This window comes from Limulus polyphemus, unplaced genomic scaffold (assembly GCF_000517525.1).
Source record: "Limulus polyphemus unplaced genomic scaffold, Limulus_polyphemus-2.1.2 Scaffold1829, whole genome shotgun sequence".
In the NCBI taxonomy this organism is placed as follows: domain Eukaryota; kingdom Metazoa; phylum Arthropoda; class Merostomata; order Xiphosura; family Limulidae; genus Limulus; species Limulus polyphemus.
The window spans coordinates 159,788-183,558 of NW_013667439.1; the positions used below are offsets into that span (position 1 = coordinate 159,788).

Here is a 23,771-nt window from a genome sequence, read left to right on the forward strand (position 1 = left end):
TTCCCTCTAGTCTTACACTTCTAAATTAGGGACGGCTAGTGCAGATAGCCCTCGTGTAGCTTTGCACGAAAGTAAAAAACAAACAAACTAATATGAGAGAAGGGAACAAGATGTGTATGAATACAAAGCTAGTTTCAAAAATTTTACCCAAACCTAGAATCATGAAAAGGTATGAAAAATATAAATTCTGAGAGTGAAAGAAATTGAGACCAACAGAATTGTTCTGGGTTTAGAGTTGCACTGTAACAGACAAAACCAGTGCTGCAGATGTGGAAGGTGATGAGGCCTGAGTAAAAAATAACTATCATCAAACAAAGACAAATTGGGAGTGGTACACAAATGAAATCTCCTAACAAGCAGCATACCCATCAATAATATCAGTATGCAATGGCAAATATATGTTGAAATATCGATGTTGAGATTGCATCAACAATGTAAACATGTGTGTAATACAGGCAAATTGCATAAGTAAGTCCCAGAACATGACAACAGCATGGTTGTCAACAAAGAAATCTAAGTTATAGAGGAAAATCAGATCTTATGTAGAATCTACTGATGCATGTGCAATGTGTGAGAGTATGCAAGTACATAAAGGACATTCGAAAATCTTTAGTCACATAGTATTTTATTAACTGCATGAGTACAAACTCACCAAGGAAAAGAAGTAAGTCTACCTGACTTGACATTTCTATTCCTTGCATTTAGTGATATTACTAAGTATGGATATATATGGGTATTTTTAATACCTTGGTTTTATCATCTTTAATTTATATACTTGTATAATATCATATTGTGTCCCTATAGCGCAGTGGATAGCGCATTGGATTTCTAATCCAAAGGTACCGGGTTCATTCCCTGGCAGGGATGCCACCACCATTGCCTGGTCCCAAGTCAAGGATGAGAAAGGAGCAGGGTTGGGTGCGGGGCTAGCAACTCCGCCCCGTAAAAACCAACCTGCTAAAAAATTACTGCAACAACAACTTCTGTCGGTGAGGTGTTGTTGGGGCCCTATGCTCCAGTGGGAGTCTACAGGGATTATTATTATTATCTTATTATAATATCATATTGCTTATTTTTAACTTCATATTTTTTATAAATTTTACTGGAAAATTATACAGTGAAGCACCACTTTGTCCAGTGACTGTTATGGTGTAGATCTATTTCAGGAAATGGTAGATATTGTTGGAGGTGAAAGTTCTTCACTCATCATACTTTTTCTGGTTCTTGTGTCAGTTGTGACACTGCTTGGGTCAACATCTAATGTATGATGATATTAGTTACAGATGGACTTATCTTTATAAATAAAATCAAGTAATCTTGATAATATACCAACCAACCATTTTTGTTTGTGAATATGTTTATTTCAGGTGACAAAATATCTGGGTTAACATAGCAATTTGTAAATCAAAACAACTCCTATTGTGAATCACTTTCCTCATTGCTTAGCATAACATGTGGATCATTCTTTTCTCTTGTATGTTGTTTTTGAGACCTCCAACAACACTGTGAAAGTGCCATAATGTTTCAGTTTGATATACCATAGCCAAAACTAATGTTCAATTTTCAGAAATTCCCACCAAATGGCACATGCTGTATTTTCACACTTTGTCAAGCACATATTGCATACACATACACTTTGTAGTAGTCTGTTCATGACAATTGGAATGCGACCATTCTGCACCTGCAGCCTAACCAACTAGACTAGACAACATACATACAATACATGCACTGCACATTTAGCATTGAGCTGGTTATGAACTTTCTCAATACATGATCAGTCTGAAGGACCGACCACGTGATCATTTTTCTTGTATATAGTAATATCAGAACTTTTATTCCAAAACATACATACCTCTGCTCACACTACAGCTATTACTTGACTGCTAGGGTTTCTTCTTTTGTCCATTTAAGCATTGGTCTGATTTTATTCACTTGCTCCAGTTTTTTATTCTCCACTTAATTGCCCTTGGCAATATCTGTCTCGTGATACTCTCCACCTGTGTCAAAGTATTCTCTTTCTTGGTACAGTATATAAGCACTTTCTTTGAATAACATAATTTTTTCTAAACAAAGCATTCACTAGCAGGTCTCTCTGTTGTACGACTGTTGGATATACTTTTCGTGTTGCCAATTTTGTTTTCGTAATAATAATAGAGATTGGCATCTGGTCATCGATCTTTCTCATCTAAGTAAATTCCTAGATCCTACAAAGCTCACAATGGAGTCATTCCTCACCCTGCATTGGAATTTTTTGGCAGGACTTTGGATGACTAAGTTCCTTGTCACTGACAACTATTCTGCAAGTTCCCATAGTGAAGTCGTCCCACCATTATATTTGTTTTGTTCACAGGGTTCAGGTGTTGCAGTTCAGGGTTCTACTCTTTGAACTAGCATCAGCACCATATGTGTTCTGGTGCATTGTATGAGCCTTTTCTCGTTACCTCCATTCTCTGGGCCAATACACACATCATTCCATGGACAACTTGTTATATTGGCACCAGAACAACATACCCAGATTTTATTTTCCGAAGCAACCAAGAGAGGATTTCTTATCAGAATTAAGAAATCTATTTTCACTCTAACTCAATGTATCATCCAACTGGGGGTCTTTTTCAACACATTTCTCAGTTGGACTCAGCTGATTCCCATCTGGCTCCATGCTAGGGAACAGGCAGTCCCACTCTTATTCAAGTCTCCTTCTCCTACTGCACAGATGGTTCTTTCACTTTTGAAGATGTGGATATTACTCAAATCCCTCATTCCCTTGGGATGAGCACACATGAGATCCTTTCAGTGGTCACTACATGATCAGTGGATTATGAACAGTGATCCTTTGGATTTCCAGATCTCCTTAATCAGGATCAACATCTTCGATATCGAGTGGTGGTTAGATTGGAACAATACTACAATAGGTGTTCCTCTGCCACCACTTTGTTCATAAATCCATTTTTTCATGGATGGGGTGCATATCTCAATGGTCAGGAATTCCAGGGTCTATGGACAGATGATAAGGCTTCCCTATAAATCAGTGTTTTAGATCTTCTTGCTGTGCAAAAAGCAATGTCTCTAGGTCTAGAATTGTTGAAGGGCATATTCGTCATGCTTCACTCCAACAAATTCATTGTGGTGTCTTAAATTCTCATCAAGGGGCATTCAGTCCAGGTCACTTTGTTTTAGAACATTGGATCTTTTTTTATTGGGCCCACTACCATCATATTATCTGATTAGCTTAACATATTCCGGGGGTGATGAATTTAGTTGCGGATCAATTGTCTCAACCCAACCAGATTTTTTTCCAATAGTATTGCGGCTTCATTGAGAGGTTTTCTTTTGGATTTACTATTGGTTTGGGACACCGATGATCGATCCATTTGCCACTCATTGGAACACTTAACTTCCAGCATTTCGGTCTCCAGTACCTAATCCTTGGGCATTAGCAATAGATACATTCAGTCAGGACTGGACTGGATTGCACCTATATGCCTACCCACAGATTCGTCTGTTACCCAGAGTTCTAGCAATAATTTATTCTACCCATTGTCATTTTCTGTTGGTAGCACTGGATTCTCTGGCATAACCCTGGTTTCCCCCTCTGCAGTACCTTCAGGAGTGCTACGATCTGACATCTTACACCCATACATTCCAAAGCTCAAGCTTCATGCGTGGAGGTTATGCAGTCCTTCACATGGCATCAGGGTTTAAGTTCTAAGGCTGCCATGTACCTGTCTCAGTTTCTGCATCATCCCATGATGGACATTTATCAAATGAAATGGCACACGTATAAGCAATGGTGTATTGTGAGGAGGTTAAAACTACCTTGTCCAGACATACCAACCACAGCTTGGTTTTTGCCTCGGTTCTTTGACCAGAGTTTAACATCTTCCACAATCACCCTATATAAGGTGGCCTTATTGGCTATTTTTGATACTCTAAGAAATGGAAATGCTTTGAGTCCCAAGGGGTCTTCAGCCTCCTCAAGTCATTTTGGGTCCTTTGTCCCAAACAACTTTTTCAGTTACCTAACTGGTATATGAAGGTGGTGTTACATGCTCTTTCTCGACATCATTTTGAGCCCTTGACCTTATGTAACATGTAACCCTTTCCCTTAAGGTTTATGTTTTGTTACTGCTGGCTGTAGATATTGACAGTCAGTGTTGTTTGCGATTCACATGTACAGGATGCTTTATCATTCTACCTACATCCTTTTATGTACAGACATGTCCTCCTTACCTAAGACATGGGCAACCATGGAAGGGGATAAATCCTTTTCACCTATTCATCTGACAGCTATTTCTCACTTCTATGATTGATTGGATTCTGATTGTTTGTTATGTCCAGTGAAGGCCTTGAAGTGTTATGTTGCCAGCACTAAAGCTTTTAGAGGTGCTAGACAACAGTTTTTTATTCATTGGGACCCTTCAGTTTTCTGGGATTTATCATCAGTTATCTTGACGGGGTGGGTACGTAAACTGATCCATATTGCTTATGCTGGATTCTCTTTGGAGGTGAGGAACTTTTGCGAGTCACGTTTCTATGTCCTTTGCAGCCTAGTTGAAATACCCACTGAAGAACATTGTGTGGCTGGTATATGGACCTCACCAAATGCTTTTATCTCACATTATATGCACGATCTGGCAGTCTCTTTCTCTGAGGGTTTTCGACTACCCCCTATAGCTATATTAACCACATCTGCTAGATTATAGAGAGTGGTGGGTATTTTTATTACTAATTTCATCTTTTTTTTCCTTTCCATGGTCCATTACCTCTTTTTTTTTTCACAGGATCTCACTCTGTAGCAAGTGTTGCCCAGTCAAGTATGCTGTTTCCAAACCAATTTTTTACTAGCAACCGCTAACACTATATACTTTATTTAGGTTGCAACAGGCTCTGTAGAAATGGGGTGTTCCATATGAAATGCATTTGAAATGCATTTAGGAGGTTTTAGGAATTAGACAAAGGAAATTTGAGATTTTTGAGATGGCAAAAAGTATTTTTAATTTTAACATGAAAATTACTTTGAACACAGACTATTCAAAACAAATACTCAACATATTTATATACAAATCCTTATTTTATTTTATTAAAAATACTTCACTAAGAAATATGACTTTTTGTATGTGAAAGACTTGTAATATTAACTGAAAGACTACCAAATTTCGTGAAGATATACCCACTATATTGAGAGTTATAAGTATTAAATATATGAAGACCTTAAAGGAGTACAAAAAGATCACGTGGTTGGTCAAATTGACTGAACCCATATTGAGGTTGTTAATTAAATTTTGATTGTAACTCACTAAAAAACCTAAAGGATGCCCATGGCAAGAGGAGAAATTACTGCTGAAAAGTCACTACACATTTTCATCTTCAAAAAACCAAGGAGACCACATTGTGAGAAGAGTGATGAGATCTCAACTAAAAAAAAAAGGAAAAAGAAATAAACAAGATTCATTTGAAAAACAATTTTGTGGCAACCTTTACTCAATTGGAATATTTTCAACTCACTTCTTTCTCTGGCTAATCAATTGTTGCATAATTATATGACAGCTGAGGTGTTTGATAGTTCTTGCATTTTTGAAGTTTTACTTTATATACCAGGAACTATTTTGTTCATGAAATGACATGTATGGTACAATTAAATATTAGGGTTTGAAGCTGGATAAAAGCATTATTACAATAAAAAGACACCATTTACGACTTTTTCATTAGAAGATGTCTTTACAAAGAGTTGAGATTTTTAGTGCTGGATTTAGTAGAAAAAAAATCACATAATGTAGGCTAACTTGTTGAAAGGCTTTTGAAAAATATACTTACCTTTTAAAAAATCACCTGTAAATATGAACCACAATTTGCCATTTTCCCCATCAAAATGTGCATGAACATTTGACACATAATGTTTGCTAGAAAGTGCAAAATGCTTTAAGAGAGCTTTTTTATCAATATTCATTATTGTTTTCCACCCAAAGCAACTCATTTCTTTTGTTACTCATGACATGGTAAGCTCATGACTTCAAGTGACCTCAGTAGCTACAAAACACGAAGAATGACCTACTTATATAAATATATATTGTTGTGATAAACAATTAGCACATATTTCACTCTCCTATAGTGGTTTGCCTGTTACTCATAATTAAGACTAGTTATTATTAATTGTAATTTTTATTGAAGACTTAGCAACTCTTCTGGTAGAAGCTATTGCATGATGGACTCTTGCTTCACCATCAGTTTTGCAGAATGATACATTCAATAGTAAGTTGCCTTTGCTACAATTGTCAGAAGAAAGCAAGGTGAAACAGGCTATTCCTTCATCATTTTGGGATTTGGTGAAAGAAGATTTATATTATTTCCTGAAGCTACTTGGAATTGGAAAAACAAATAATGCAATGTCTATTGTTTTATTTAGATGGTTTGACAGTAAATGTTGTAGAATACTTGGGACTTGACTAACTCTGCAGCTGGTAAGCCATTGTTGTGGAGATGCATGAACAAGTCAGTTCAATAGAAAATCAAGCAATCTATCAGGCATAATTCAAGGCTTCTTAATGTGGTGCCTACAAAAACTTAGCTGCATATGCCAATGAGCTTAGATGCTTGCACTGTAAAATGTACCTTAGCATGGCAGCAGCTGACAAAGAAAATATTATGGTCGACGTGTTTGTTGAGGGCTTCCTAGAAGGTCAATGCAACATTAGTTTGTTATCAAGGTTATCATATAGGTGTCCAACCAACCTTAATTTTCCCATTTTCAACTCTGCCAAGTATATTGAGAATTTCTGAAGTGCATAATTAATATCAGTACACTACATTTTTTTAAACCTATAATGGCATACAAGATTACAAGTTTTCATTGTTATTCATTTTTCAAGCTTAAGTCAAATTGGTATAGGATATGCAGCTTGTTTGTTTTGATATGTAGACTTTTTTCAAATATTTCTTTATGTTATAATATAAATATTTAGACTGTTTACTAGGAAAAACCTAAGAATGTTTTAGTGTCTTTCAGCTATAAATATCATCTGCCATTTGTAATCAGAAAATAGAAGATGGTTCAATTGCCATCATCAGTACTGTCAAGCTGTCATGAAGATATTTCTATATCTGTTTGAGAAATATTGCTGGGAGGAGACTCTTGAAGATTAGTGTTAAATGGTAAGTTTGCAACTTTTGTAAATTTTAGTGAAGAAAGACTAAAGGAAATATTTTGATGGTTCCTCTACTCAGTTGCCATGTGAAAAGTTAATGTGAAATTCTCAACAGTTAGTTACTTTTACTGACATATGGTGGAGACCCTACACAACAAACTTCTTTCATATGTGTTAATTGAGTATTGAAGTTGTATCATTCTATATACGGTAGTTTTCTAGAGTTTAAACAGGTTTCTTTAGTATTTGACATAAGTTTTGTTATTTCAAAGTACTGATTGAAATATGTATATATATATGTATTTAATATAAAAACCAAAACTGAAATGTGTATTATGAGACTAACAAAAAAGAAAAGAAAGCTGTCCATTGCCAATTCTTATCATTATTCTTTAACTCATAACAGAAGATCATCAGAGCTTATTTTTAAGATGTATTATTTTATGTCAAAAGTAGACATAAAATGGTAAAGGTTTTTTCAGATGTATTTGTTTCTAAATGTATGTAGCCTTGTAAGAGAAAGTGACCATTACCATTACCATGCCTCATGGGAGGACAAGGTTTCAAGAGTCATACTTGCTGACTGAGGGTAAAAAGAAGAACAGAGTAGGATATTGGAGTGAAAAGGACAAAATTAATGACTTCAAAGTATGATGTAAATTGTTCTCCAGTTCCTTCTCAATGCAAAATAGACATAATTATGGTATATCTATAGGCTAAGAGTGATAAACATGAAGCTTTTTATCAACCTATCACTGAAAGAGTGTAAAAAATTTGTTTACATGTATGATGCAGAAAAGTTATCAACAAGTAAACCTACACAAGAGGCAGAGATACTATTGTTCTTAATGAGTTTTCATTTGCTTATTATGATAGACTGAATTAATTGTTTCAATACAGTTCCATGACCAGTATCAGAGAACTTTAAACTAGGTTATTCCAAGACTTCTTATATGGTTTCAGAGGAACTTGGACCTTTCTCCAATATATAACTTTGTGAACAAATAAGAACTTCAGGATCTTACTAATCAGTGTGTACCAATGAGACTGCTGAATGAGTACATTGAATTCAAACTGAATTAACTTTAGAGCAGTGGGATAAGTCTGCTTAACAACAAAGTTTTAAAAAGATATTATGAAGTAGTACTGAATCTTGGAAAGAAAGAGAATGGACACAAAGTAGTGCACAAAATATACAATCTTCATTTAACAAAGTTTGCGTGCATGCTGTTATTAAACATGGAATGGTTGTTTCTACTGGATGCTGTATCTTCTACTGCTTAAATCCAACATTCCTTACTTCATAGGTAACATCAGATTTGGATTTATCCAGAGTGACTAGTACCACTCACATGATTGGTCATTCTCATTCAAGCACAAGGGAGATCATAACCTTGAGATACCACCTGAACTACCATTGAAGGATACTAGCTGTTGACCTTCATGAACAATGTGTATCATTACATGACTTCTATAGGCAGAAGATGTGTGACCTCAATAAAATGACAAAGAACAAAGGTAGTTAGAAACAACTATAAAGATATTAATTTAATGACTTTCTTAACTATTATGTGTTATGTGAATACTGCATTTATACATTCACAATAATATTATATCAAAATAAGAAGGCAGGAATGCATGTTGTATTTATATACTACCATGAAACATATAAACAATATGATAAGCTATTGAAATTTTGATCAGAAGAACACAATTAAATTGTTGTTCAATGCTCTCATGGTTAACATGGTGAAAGCTGTTCTGGAAGTACTCTACCCCAGATACCCAAATGTCAACAAAGCAATTTAGAGAGTTATGAAAGAAAGTATCAAAGAGGCAGACTGTGAAGGGTTACTGCTATTAGTGCTATACAACTTACATGTTGCTCATAACTCATAAGAAAGGATTTGAAAAAGGTTTCAGTGGAACTAGATTTGGAGCAAGTATTCTTCATAAGATACGTCCGGAATAGGTGGTTCACTTCTCTTCCATCAGTTGAGTTTGTAATCGAGAACTTCTCAGCTATCATAAAGTATTTTCTTGAGCAAATTCTCTTCATAAGACATATCAGAATAGGTGGCTCTCTTCCCTTTCATCAGTTGAATTTGTAACCAAGAACCTCTCAGATATCAAAAAGTAATTTCACGAGAATTTACATGCTCTTTCATGCATAGATGAAATATTGAAGAAAACAAGAAGTAAATTCAAAAAGGACAACATTGGCAAGGCTCAACTGTGTTTTCTTTAATCACTTAAACACACAATAACAGAGATTTTGGACCAGCTTTAATTCTTAGGGACCCCCTTATAAGTCCCTTATGAAGTGATTGTAGAACTGGAGAAGAGTTTTACGAGAAGGGTTCTGAAGAAAATTGTAGTAGGTAATAAACATGGAAAAGTGCTTAACTGAGATTGATGTAATAAAAAAACAGCTGAGTTTATCCTAGATGGATGTTTGGGTTGACACCCATTCTAGTCAGCAGGAAAAGCTCATGCTTAATGCTCAGAAGATTGTCCTCTACTCATTGCAAAAATACTATCAATTAATAACAAAATACCAGTTTCCTCAAACACTCTCCTCTTTATTATATTTTGAAGAAATGTCTGCACCTGCTGCTTCAGAAATCAAACTTAAGAAGCAATGCAATATGGAGACTGGCACAAAGTACCCAACAAATAGATCAGGAAAGTGAAGTAACATTTGTAATTAATAATGGAAAATACATATCAATACACAGATCCCAAGATATTATATATATTGTGATACTGGGAGATGCCAAAGATTAACAAGATATCAAATTACATTTTCAAGCAAAAAATAAATAAAAACAGGACAAAAGAGCAAGAGCTTTCTTTCCTTCCTGGTCTAGTGAAGGTCTTACATTCCATTGGTCAAAAAAGTGCTAATTGTAAAAGCTAGCTTTCAAATGATAAAAACACAGTCATACCAGAAAGAAAGAGTCTTGGAAAAGATAACATAAATAGATTGAGGACAGAAAAAGATGTAGCTCAGTCTCTTAAGTATAAATTACATACATTTTCCAACCACAAAAGAAATGAAAAATGCAGCTATCAGAGACTATGAAAGTAGGAAATAAGAAAGGAAATCACAAGAAAAGCAGAAAATGCCTTAATCAGCTAACAGAAACACACAGAAGGAGATGATAGTGCAGTTAGAAGTAAAGAAATCTGCCATAAGCACAGAAGAAGAAAAGCTTAAAGAAAAAGACAAAATAGTTTTGGTAAGAATTCAAGGCAGCTGAAAGTTGGTAAAAAAGAAGCTATAAAGAGCAGAAATATGAATTAGAAGTGGCTCAAACTAAAATTAAAAAAGCAAAATAAACAAATTGGAAATGTAACTGAGTTCACAAAATCTCTTGACTAAAAAAAAATTAATGGAAGAAATGATGCTGTATGTACACCATTGAATTATGTACAAATGCAGGTCTGTTTCTTTAGAATGATAGTTATCCATACCATGTTGTATTTTTTGCTATATATATAATGATTTTTTTTGTGTAAAGGCTTATAATATATATATCTGAAATTTTGTACTGGAGACACAGACACTAGTAAAAGGATGATGTTTTAGTTTGTTGTTGAATAGTATAATAATTTATTCCAAAACGATATTCTTACTTGTCTGCACGCAATAGCTATTTTTCATGCATATGCCTTTAGCCATGAGCTATCTCTTTCCTGAGACATGTTATAACATGAACTGTGCTAGTGTATGATGTAATCATCATGAGATAATAGTCCTCCACCAATAAGGAGGGGACACATTCTCCATGCATAGTTGATGCCCATAAGCACTTGCACTTGAAAATAATTTCATTCTTATCCATGGCATTGTATTTAGTGGATGTTTCATTAAGTTCAAACTTAATTAATTTTGTGATATTTGCACTGTCGTTTCACAGTGTTTACTTTCTTTGGTTTCCTTTTAATTTGTTTTAACTTCAATTTAAAGCTACATTGCTACTAAATAACTAACAAAAAGTGACCTAGATAATTGCTACAATGACCTTGAATTTTGAAGTGATAGTGACTACTACCTCTTCTCAAGGTTCTGGCAATGTTGCTAACACTGCTTCTACTTTATCTGTGACCACTGGAGGCTTGTTGGTTGTGAAAAATGTTACAACCATAGATTAATCATGTCATGGGTTCTTTGATGCCTTCATTGTTTCATCTTCAAATCTCATTGTGGAGTTAATACTCAAGTTTGCTCTTCACTTTCCCTTTTTCCTATGACTTGTTTCTTCCCATTCCTTACTATGTGACTTATGCTGACTCTTTTCCTACTTCTCCTAACATATGTGTCCATGTTGACATATTCCTAAATCATTTTCATTCTTACTATCAAATGCCTCATCCTCTTTGACTTGAGGATTCCATTGTCATGGCTTATGGCCATTATTCTTTTCTGCTCTTGAGTTCCCAATCCCTGGAGTCCATTCTACCCACTTGGAAGGCTGCTCCCATCCCCCATCTACAGTGTCACTATCTAGTGCACAATTTTCTTGTCTTTGCCTTTTTCTTACACATCTCTTTTATTATCTATCCTCTTTAATCTTTTATCTAAAACATCCAAACCATAATCACAGTAGTTTTTTTGGGGGGATCTATAGTTGTTCCTTTCAATATCTTGGCCAGGGTTTTGTCTTTTGTCTTGTTCATTCTTACTTCGTTCCTTTGTTGTTGGGACCTTCTGGAACATGACATTCTTCTCTCTACCATTTGTCTTCCCAATCCTTACCACTGTGACCTCTGTATAGCTCTTTTTTTTCCCCTGAAGTCTTCTAGTTATTTCTAGTATCTTGGAGAATTAGGTCAAAGCTGCATGACATCATTCTTCCCTTTCCTGCTTGGTTTCTTGTCTCTTAAAGCCTCATGTGTCCACTCTCTCTATTCACGTTTCTTGTCCCTCTACTGCTTCTCACTATTCCTCTTCTTGTCGGGTTGGCCATCAAACATCCTATCATTGAATCCCTTCCTTTGCACTCAGTTGGCTCTTGCCTCATAGGGGCATGTCCATTTCTGTTCACAGACCTTTGGACCTCAGTTGTGTTTGAGTAGTGGGTCTTTCAGATTCTTACACATGGCCTTTCTTTTCACTTCTTGTTTCTTCCTCTTCTGCCCTCTTTTCCTGTTCCTTTTCTTCCTTCTTTTGATTCTCTGTGTATTCTGCATCTCGAGGCCATGAGAGATCATGAGAGCCATCGAGAGGGTCCTTTGCCCCTCTCCAGGGTTTTATTCTTGGCTTTTTGTTTTTCCCAAAAAACCAAGGACTGATACTCTGTCATTGACTTTTCCTCTTTGAACCACTATTTGGTGGTTCCTCAGTTCAAAATGAAGTTATATCTTCCTCTCCATTGGTCCTTTCTCCCAGAATATGGATGACCAAGGTCAACATCTTGGATGCCTTTCTATATTTTTTATTGCTCTTTTCTTACCTTATTTCCTTTGTCTCTTTTACCAGTATCAGGTGTACCAGTTTTGAACTGAGTCACGGACGTATTTCCTTATCATATTCCCAGTCTTGGACTTCATTGTCATTATTACATGGACAACTGGCTCCTTCTCAGTCACATCACTTTTCCTCCAAGAGGTGGCTTGTCTGGGTTGACTGGTCAAGTTTATAAAGTTGTATCTAACTCTCACTTAATTCTTGGTCCACCTGGGAGTGTTTTTTCAATTCTCAACTCTGTTGGGATCAGCCTTTTCCCATTTTCTGTATTGTATATGGAGCATCTAGTTACCTCGACTTTTGCTTCTCCTATACTTCTTGCACTAGAGGTTCTACCTCTTTTGGGGATTCTTGCATCTTTATAACATCTTGTTCCTGTAGCCATGCTCACATAAGGCTTTTTCAGTGGACTTTGAGTAACTAGTGAAAAATTTCTCATAATCCTCTGTCCTCTCTTGTGCTGCTGCCATGTTGATGGCTGGAACATGCCAACACTACAGTCAGCATCTCACTCCCACTCCCATCTGGATTTCCATCTTTTCACTGATACATCTGTTACAGGTCGAGCCACATCTCTGGACAATTCCATGGTCTTGGAGGTTTGGTCTCATGTATATTATACTTTGCACATCAATGTTCTGAGCTCTTGACCACCCATTGGTGGATTCTCTCACCCTGGATTGGTGTCATATCATTTTGTATTTGTACCCTCATCTTCGCCTTCTCCAACATGTCTTGGCATTGATTCGTGACACTCCTTGTCGGGTCCTGTTGATAGCACCTTTTTGGTTTTTCCTTCTTTACCGACTGGCATCTATGACCCCTTTGCATCCATCTCACTCACTCCATTTTCAATCTCAAACATCTCTCTTTCATCCAGGAGTCTTGTCCCTTCATCGTCCTGCATAGGCTTTTCCTGGTCCCTTGCTTGCCAGTCAGGTTTCTTTGACTGTGTAGTCCTACTTTTATTATAATCATGTTTCCCTTCTACTATCAACAAAAATGACATGTTTTTTAACACTGGTTCATCCACCACTTTCTACCACCAGGCTGTTCTACTGTTGCTCATCTTTTGGCCTTCTTTACTTGTTTGTTCGACCAAGGATTATTGGTTTCTACCATCACAAGCTATCAGGTGGCCTTGTTGACCACCTTTTGCCTTTTTTGCTATGGTTTTAAATTTTCCTCCCCTGTTATTTTCACTTTGTTCTGATCCATTCTAATTCATTGTCCTCCTTGTCTTATTCCTTCAATCAACTTGAACCTTAATATGGTTTTATACACTCTTACTCAAGCCACATTTGAATACTTGGCTACTTGGTTCCTACACCATCTCTCTCTTAAAACCTGTTTCCTTTACCTTCTTGCTTGTGGTCATTGTATATTTGATCTTTATGCACTGGATGCCTCCCATACTTTGTGTCACAGATCTTCCTTGATTTTATTCCCTCATCTCCTCCTAAGACTTAGGTGGCTTTGGAGGTAGATCATACCTTTTTTCGCATATCTCTTCTATTATCATGCTGACCCTGATCACCTTTTATGTCCACTTTGTGTAGTCAGGTGTTACTTGGCATGCATGGGTCCATTTTGGGGTTCTCACAGTTGTTTATTCTTGCCATGGGACCCTTTTTCTTCCAGGGATTTCTCATCCTGTAAGCTTACCTGATGGATTTGTCAGATCATCTGGATCACCTATTCCTCTCTGATTAAAGATGCTTACAGACTGTATCACGTTTCAACCCATCACATCTCTGCTGCTGGAGTCACTCTGGCTTTACACTTTCAATGATTCTTGGATGTGGACTATGCCCAACATCTCCATCTACCATTATCTCTACCATCAGCTGCTTTCATTTCACTCATCATATTGTCTCCCTCTAGATGTGATTTTTCAGTCTACTCACTGTCTTTAACAGGTAAGTGCCATGTTTATTTCTTTACCTGTTTAGACCATTCTCCCATTCACTTCTTGGAACCACCCTGAGGCCAGTGTTGCCTCACAGGAAATACTTACTTCTCTAAACTCACATTAAGTCAGGGGTAATGAAAAGCATTAAACCCATCCTCCCTGGTTCTTCAAGTGCCCACTGTTGGGATGGGGTTTTCTGTATTTCCTTGTCCATTCCATTCCAGACCATACCTTTCTTGGACTAGTATGGGTAAATCCAGCACTGGGAGAGTGTCTGGCTACTTCCCTGGCTAATGCATGCTGGCTTTTCAAAATAGGTTTTGTGGCAACCCATTGCACTTTCTCCAGTAAAAGATCTTTGCAGTAGTTAGATCCAATCAGGTCTGGGCACATCTCTGGTTTCTTCCCAACATGAATTCCGTCCTCTCCCTGATTTCTAGGTGGAGCACAGAAGAACTTTGCCACTTCCAGTTCATAGCCATTGGGGTGGTCAACTTGGAGAGTTTCTCACTGGTTGTACAAGTCCTCTGGAAAGAGTCTGAATGGACAATACAATGTGATGGAAAGTAGGGCAGGGGTATCCATGCCAGTGTAGTGCAGATCACCCCTGTTAAAAAATATACCAGGTGGTTTGGGTAGCCGGAATTAGCAAATTGTTCTCCTCACAGGACAGGTAGGGATTTAATCACCATTCCTATATGTAAGGTGAGGTAATTGTACAACAGAACACATACGAAACTGTATGTTCTGTTCATTGCTTCAGACACACTACACCTCATTTCCAATGGACTTGTTGTTTGCAAATGTTCGATTGGTCTTGTATATTATTCTGCCCATCCATGTGACACATTGCTTTTTTTGCCCTCCTCCTTCCATACTTTCATCCAAGCAAAGAGTATACCCTGCATGAGATAGATGCAGTCTCCCATGAGTGTTACCACTTTGGTAAGCCCCAACTATAGGATGTCACACTCTATGGGCTTTTCACTTCAATTGTCATTTTTTTATGATCATGGTTGTGTTTATTATTCATTTATTATTTCCTTCTATTGTTTAGCTTAGAGAGTAAATACCCTGCCAGAAGCTTCACTAAGAGAAAGAGTCACAAGATAGTTAGTGAATGTTATTGTTAGTGAATTATTGCTGTTTGTCACTCGATATTGTTATTAATACTGAAAGGTATTTTTGGAATATTGTATTTGCTGTATTTTTTTCGAATTAGGTTTTTCCTTTCTGGTTCTTTTGCCTGATTCTATTATTTGAAATAATATTGATATTTATGATATACAAGCTGAAATACCCATCAACTGATTTGAGAAACAATCCAGCAACTTTCATACTTTGACTTTGAATCTCTTTATAATATTCAACATTGTCTAAAGCTTCAACCTGCCAAGATTGTTTGAGATTGACTCAATAGGCTGGGAGTAATTAACCAACAGGCTTTACAAAACAGAAAAGGGTAAAGTTCAATTTTGACCCCCTTAGGACATTTCTCACAGTTTATAGTGTTTACATACAAATTTTGTTTGAAATTGGCCCAATAGACTCGGAGGAGTTAGTGTGCAAACACATTTCATCTTTATATATATAGGTTGTTTATTAACATTAGCATCAAGTCCTGGCCAGGCACGTGTTTATTAACTGTGTTTTGGTAAGTGTTGAATTTATTTCTAAGTGTTATTATTGTTGAATAAATTTGTTTTTCATTGTTGAACCCTAATTGTAGTCTAGGCTTTCACAATTACACCCACTCTTCCATCAAATCAGTATGGGATTCTACATACTGTGTGAGAGTAGTATGTATATCGTTTTGAAAGTTCACATCTTCCTTACCTGAAAATGTTTTTCCGATAAATTCTTACCTCTCTGTACACCTTCCACCACTGTTGCGCATTATTCTTGCATCGTCTAAGAATGAAAGTAATTTTGAGTGCAAGGGCTTATGGGGATCAACTGTACAATGAGAATATATTGCTCTCCTATTGGTGGAGGGCTATTGTCACATGATGATTACATCAAACACTAGCTCATTTCATGTTATAACATGTCTTGATAGGAAATAGCTCAAGGCTAATGGCATGTGCAAAATCTCAAAGGCAGATATGCAAGGAATAGCTAATGTGTACAGAGAGATAAGTAACTATTGGAAATACATTATCAGGTAAGGAAAGTGTTAACTTTCAACAAAAGGTGATTCATAAAAACTTTTGCAGGTTTAATTTGACAAATCATTCATACATGTTAGATTTCTGAAATTTTAAATGGTGTAGTGGATGGCTGTGATGTGATGAAGATTTTTTAATTGAATATTATTATGATTAATTTTGAGGAATGAAAATTCATAGAAGATAATTCTATATCTTAAAACCCCTAGTGGCTCAGTGGTACATATGGTGACTCATAATGCTAAAAACTGGGTTTTGATCCCATGGTAGGCATGGCACAGATAACCTATTGTGGAACTTTGTGCTTAACAACAAACAAAATTATTTCTTAAAAAAATGAAAGAAAATGACTGAGTTGTGTAACATTTAGAATCTTCATTTTTTCTGCTATTAATACTTCCTGATACTACAGTTTTGTTTTCCTGTAGGTAGTGACAGTAGAAGTTGTACATTGACAGATTATAACCTCTACACAAATATTTACTATTTCTATTTATATTATGAAAATGATATGACAAAGTTATGTTAGTACTGGTTAGTATTGAAAAATTGTTTCATGGAAAACGGTTTTTGGAAAAAAAAGAATGCAGTCTCTTGAAATGAAAATATGTTATTTTTACATAACTGAAGTATGTTTTTTATCATAATGTTCATAGGACTTACTATAGTGTACAGTGGTAAGATGTGTTATGTAATATTAAGACCACAGCTATTTCTATAAATGTACAAAAAAGTTACTTTCATGTGCTTATTATTACTAATTCAATGGTTTTATTAACATTATAGTATTTGTATTACATGCTTGGAAATGTATACATAAATATTTTGAATTGATAAAAGTTATTTTAATTTTTAGGCCAGCTGGCAGTACTGAGTAGGCAGTGTGAATTGCTGTTTCCTTCTGATGACTGATGGCAGTGGTATGTACCTGAAAAATAATGTAATTAAATATTGGTAAGTAATTCTTAGTTTCTACTGTTGGTATTTAAAAAGAGTTATTAGTTGGGTTGTAGCTGTAATTAGAATTAGTTTGTTCTATAAATCCCACAGTTTAAGATGTTAGAGCAACTTCAACAAAAATTCCCACTTTTCCTAATTACATGTATGAAAATAGTCCTTCTTTCCCCCCTATTTTTGATGAAAAAATTCCTACTTTTATCCGTAATATCCTCAACACCTGGCTAGAATGTCTGTATCATGTCTCTGACTGAAGATTTCATAGGAACAAAGTGTGAAATAGTATCTTCAATCAGATTGCTAGATCAAAAGAAAATCTGCTGTAGTAGAGTGGATCCACCAGAAACACACCACCCAAGTGTACTGACCACACATAATGTGAAGCCACAATAGATGGTGTCCAACCCTCAGCTGTTGTATAGCAGCATGATTCAGCCTGAATGAGTGCTGAGTAGGGTTGGGTAATTAAATTAGATAATTCCTATAATCAGTTACTTATGAGGAACAGTTACATCAATGTGTCACGTAAGCTAATCGATTAATCAAAATTGTTTCCTTTTATTGGTGTTTTAGATTATTCTATTTATCAAAATTACAATTAAGCTGATTTTCATAAAAATTATGAGCTAATCAAAATTAGGGTTTCTGATACGATATATTACTTCCGCTCATAAAAAACTTTCCTCAACCTGTACTGCTCTCTATAAGCAAAATCTTTGCTCGTCGCTTTCTTTCATACACAGATCTACCTTCACATGTAATCATGTGAGACATCTGCATGCTATCATTCAAATGAACATGTGCTCTCTCTTCTGTTCAGACTTGTTTTCGCTCATGTTTTATGACTGATTTTTTCACATATTTGCTCAAGTTACAGTTTAAATTTTCAACTGCATAATGTGTTTCCCAGCCATAATTGTTTTGACTTTTGTCCAGTTTGAGAATTTTTGGGGATACAATTCTCTTTTTTCCAAGTCAATTCCATTTGTCATACCAGTGCAATTTCACGTAACATCTACCACAGTTGCTTAAACTAATACAGCTGCTTTGCTTGTCACTTCAATGGCATCTGAGCAAGCTTTATCTACTCAAAAAATAATGGCTCTAGTTTGTAGGGAGTTGGCTACTTTTATGCGGGCTTCTGAGCACTTGATAATATTTTTCTCCTGAGGATTTGGCTGCACATGATGATGTACATTTGACAGCCTGTTTCCTTCTCCTGCCTATGCCTCACAGTCAAATGTCATTTCGAGTTGGTATTTAGTGTTATCTAACCCTCTCCGGATATTGGGGTTCACGTGAGTCGTTTCATGGACCAGTTCAGTTTGGGTGTCAGTATGGCTTTCCCTACATACACTCGTGGCATTTGTGAGTCATTTGTACCTTTGTGAGGATTTCACCCCAATACTTCAATGGGCAACATGGCTCATTAAATTCGTGCTTTTGACTCATAATCAGATGGGCACGAGTTTGAGGCAGGCACGTTATACTATTGAGTTCTTGAGTAAGACACTTTACCCAACTTGTTCCAGTCTACCCAGCTTTACATTGGGTTCCACCTCCTAGTTCAGAGTTGAGTTGTGATGGGCTAGCATTCTGTCCAGAGGAAATGGGTCACCATCTTGAGTTCGACAGCCTCAGCATTATTTCCTTTTTAAGGTCACCCAGAGGGACAGCAGTAAGTTTACAGATTTACAGTGATGAAACCTGGGGTTCAATTCCACATGGTGGACCCTGTGGGTCCGATGTGACTTTTCTTTGAAACAAACAAACAAAACAAAGTATTTTGAATAAGTATTTGACTGACATTAGGAGGAAACAAACCAGCCTGACATTAAAAATGGGGACTGGTGCTCTATCATTAATCTGTCGGCTCTGAACTGATTCTTGGTCCTCCCATGTTTCACCGTGGAGTTGTTCTTAGCCCTTCATTGGGTTTTCCTCCAGGTTTTTGGGTGATGATGGTCAATGTGTCAGATGCATACCTACACATTCACATCTCCCCTGTATTCTGACATTATCTTTGTATTGTTTGTCAGGGTGTGTGTTTCAGGTCAGTCTCTTCCATTCAAACTTGCCTCAGCTCCTTATGTTTTAAGTCTGATAGTCCAGGTGTTTGCCCATCTTTTTCATTCCTGAGGACTTCTTTTCCACCTTACATGGATGACTGGCTATTTTTTTTTGGCTTCCTCTTGGGCCGACTCTGCCTTTCATACTAAGTTTCTCCTAAGAATAGTAGCTGAGGCTGGTTGGCTGGTGTAGAAACATTTTCCTCACTTCCAAGCAATACCTAGTTCATTTTAGGGTTTTATTTAATTCCCTTCTCAGTCAAGTTCAAATTTCTTCCCTTTGGTTGAGGGCTATGAAACTTCTAGTTTACAACTCTTCTCCTCTCCTTCTCCCTTTTGAAGACGTGTGCTCCTGTGGAAGCCTTCATCCCTCTCGGTCATGCTCACATGTGTCAACTTCAATGGGTTTTGTGGGTCCAGAGGAGCTTTGTTCAGGATCCCTTGGATGCCTCTTTCCTCCTCCTTTATCAACCAACTTTGCATGGTGGTTGGATCATAACAACACCTCTATAGGTGTTCCTCTTCCTCCTTTTCGACCAGAACATCACCTTTTACATATTCATCCCTTTCTGGTTGGGGTGCTTATCTTGTTGCTTGGGAGGTTTCAGGATAGTGGACTCTCTATGAGTCCTCTGTCCTTTTGAATTCCTGGAGCTCCTCACAATTTGTCAGGCTTTGGTGCACTTCCTTCAGTGGCAGTTGGTAATGGTGCTTTCTGACAATTCAACTCTCATTGTACATCTTCAGGGAAGAAGGAACTCAGCTGAGAGATCTCTGTTTTTGGCCACTGGTTCTCCTGTATTGTGCCACAGCCATTAGATTCTTATGTTGACTTGTCATATTCTAGTGCCCTGAATCTTGTTGTGGACCATATATCAAGTTCTGATAGGATTCTCCTTAAGGAGTGGTTACTGGACCCACAGGTTTTTTGGGGACTCTTTGCCCAGTAAGGTGTTCTGGATCTCGTTGCCTTTACCACTTATATAAATTCTTCACTTCTCTGGTTTTGATCTTCTGTTACACATCCTTTGGCTGGAGTTTTGGTTGTCCATAGTCAGGATTCTGCTATTCTGGTTCCTTTACATCATCCAGACCACTCTGAGTTGGGTTCTGTAAGTGGCTCCACATTAGCCAGCTCTGCTGTGGTTTCCACTTTTGCACCAAATACTGGGGTCATTTCCTCCCCCATTCTCCTACTCTCCTATATCCATCATTTATGGCTTTTATCTGGTTTCTGGCGTGGCAGACTGGTTCTCTGCAGCAAGTATCATCCTTGTTTTCTCATTACATTCGCCTTTCCTTCACGAGCTGTATACCAAATGACCGTTTCAAATTTTCCAATGTGGTTCTTTTTCCTTTTCATCCTTTCTGCCCAAATCTTTGGCCACTTGGGAGGGTATTTCCTCCTTCACACCCATCTCCATTCCTTCCTTTAAATCTCTTTGCTTGTACATAACATGGTTTGAGGGATGCTGTAGTAATCATTTAATGAGGCCATCCATTAATAACTCAGCACTGCTGAGTGGCAGTAACAACTTAAGCCATCATGCCAGCTGTACCAATGATACAGATGGAAATACATCCTGATTCCCTGATGATAGAAGGGAATATTACAAATGTGGACAGTTTCATCATTGGTGGTATCTCTGTATCTTCACAGGAGCCTGTACATCCACTAGTAGACCAAATAATTGGCAACAGCTGAAAAAGAATGACAAGTTGTAAATGTTGTTAAGTCTGTTAATTTAGACTAGCAAGAACCAGATCAGATATTGCTACTAGTTTCTGAGAAAAGAGCTATCTGTCTGTTCATTCTGTTGTTGTGTTTAATATGATATCTGAAGACCAAGTATGGCTTGGTATGTGCTTATGAAACTACATGGACATGAGGTAGAGTTTGAAGTTGATATAGGTGGAGCCAAAACTCAGTGACTTGATCTCTTAGCGTATCAGTCATTATCATGCATACTGCCATTCTGGCCACTGACTACAGCCTTTATCCTTGCAAATAGTGATTGGCTTGCATTGAATGAAGAATCTCAACACTACATCATTGTTGGTACCATTATTAAACATGCAAGGTTTGTGATAACAGATCTTGGTTCAAGTATTAGCATTTAAAATCTTAATATCTTATAGTTGTTATCTGCTAGTATTGCCTGTGCACCAGGTGATTTTGTTTATTTTGAATTTTGCGCAAAGCTACACAAGGGCTAACTGTGCTAGTCATCCCTAATTTAGCAGTGATAGATTAGAGGGAAGGCAGCTATTCAACACCCCCCACTGTCAACTCTTGGGCTACTTTACCAATGAATATTGGAATTGACTGTCACATTTCAAACACACCAGATAAACTGCAGCCCTGGGATTAAACTATGAAATGTCAATCAGAATACTCACCAAAGCAGTGGACTATATGAGTGTGTGTAGATGAGGCTGTTACACTTCTGTATAATACACAAGTTGTGTTTCATGGTATTCTGTGAACAAAATCTCATTTTACACCACTGTACAAGTAAGAATAATTGTTGATACCGTGCATGAGGGAGAAGTAACTGAAACTACTGGTATAGCTAGTGTAATTGAGCAACATAAAGTTGACAAAGAAATACATAATTGCCAGTACAGTTGAGGTTGCTAATCGAAGATTTTGCAAATAACCTATGTTTAGGTCAGCAGAGGAAACTCAAAATATTACTGACAGACATTACCAATGCATTTGTTGAAAGAGACAACAAACTGGGAAGAACAAATATCACCCAGCATCTTATAGATACTGGAGATAAGTGTCCTACAAAACAATCACCAGGAATTTTTTTTCAGAAAGTGCTTGGTCGTCACTAGTGATTGTAAAAAAGGAGATTCACTGAAGTTCTGTGTAGACTTTAGGCAGGTAAATGCAGTAACATTTCTCAATCCTTCTAAATTATTATGCATGGGGAAATATCTTGGCTTTTTGGAATGATCTCTTTGATCTAGTTCACTAGGTCTTGCTTTTGGCTACTGATAGGTCAAGCTAGATGATGCTTCTAGCACTTGAGAAGACTTGAATGAGTCGTGTGTCATGGCATTTGGGATCTGTAATGCACCAGCTACTTTTGAGCAGTTGACCATTCAAGCTGCGGTTGAAAATATAGTTACTGTATTTCAACATTTGTGTCATGTAGGGAATTGTAGTACTTCCGCCATCATTTTTGATGGGCTATACAGTAAAGGAATTTTTTGCTGTTTATTATTTCAGTGTGTTATGATGTAATAAATTGCTATTTTTAGGTATCTTTGCTGTATAATCTTGCAGTGTGTCATGAGGCAATAAAGTACTATCTTTAGAAAGCTTTGTTGTATATTCTTCAAATGTGTCAAGAGGTAGTGCAAATACTGTCTTCAGAACATTTCCCTTTATACTCTTTCAGTATATCATTAGACAATATAGTGCTGGTATACATTGGACCAACTGTTTAATGATTATATTGTAATGGTCTAAAACAAAATGCCACTATAACTGGAGTCAAACAGAAACAACTTATTAAAATAGAACAGAAATCCAAACTTAAAACTTTCAAACAACTAAAGATTTTAACACTTTCAAAAAACTGCTATAAATCTGTGTCTGGTCAGGATTAAGTACAAATGTTAATAAACAATGCAACATAAATCTCAATTCCATTAATTTCAATAAATAAAGGAATTAGTAAAAAGAACCAGAAGAAAAACGTAACCTAATTCCAAAAGAAAAACAATGTTATAAAATTAAACCACTTCTCAAGATCAATATCAAGCAATAATTAGTAATAATTCTAATTATATCTCATGAATTAACTTGTTTTCAAGATCAAGGAAGGGTTTTTATTTAAGGGTTAGACCACAAGGTTACATCTCATGTGACAAGCTGTTACTGTAAATCTACATAACACAGGCCTGCAATTGTTTTATTGTCTTGAAACTTTTACATATTCTACAGTAATTCCTGTATGCTGAATCCGAAAATTTTTTTTTTCCTCCATCACGAAATGTCCTATGTACTTTTACATAAGTGAATCATTTTCATTG

The 23,771-nt window shown here is 36.6% G+C and overlaps 1 protein-coding gene across 2 annotated transcripts in view; it reads left to right on the top strand.

The window, feature by feature from the left end:
• The window catches only part of LOC106465082 (choline transporter-like protein 1), a 64,602-nt gene that overhangs the window by 16,487 nt on the left and 24,344 nt on the right, over positions 1-23,771 (top strand). Inside the window, exons 1-2 of one of the 2 annotated variants that reach the window (XM_022392904.1) lie at positions 7,060-7,149; positions 17,552-17,649. The exons of the other annotated variant lie outside the window; for it this stretch is intronic. The gene's annotated coding sequence lies outside the window, so the exon portion shown is untranslated. Of the gene's footprint in view, positions 1-7,059; positions 7,150-17,551; positions 17,650-23,771 lie in introns of those variants that run through there. 2 annotated transcript variants of the gene reach the window in all.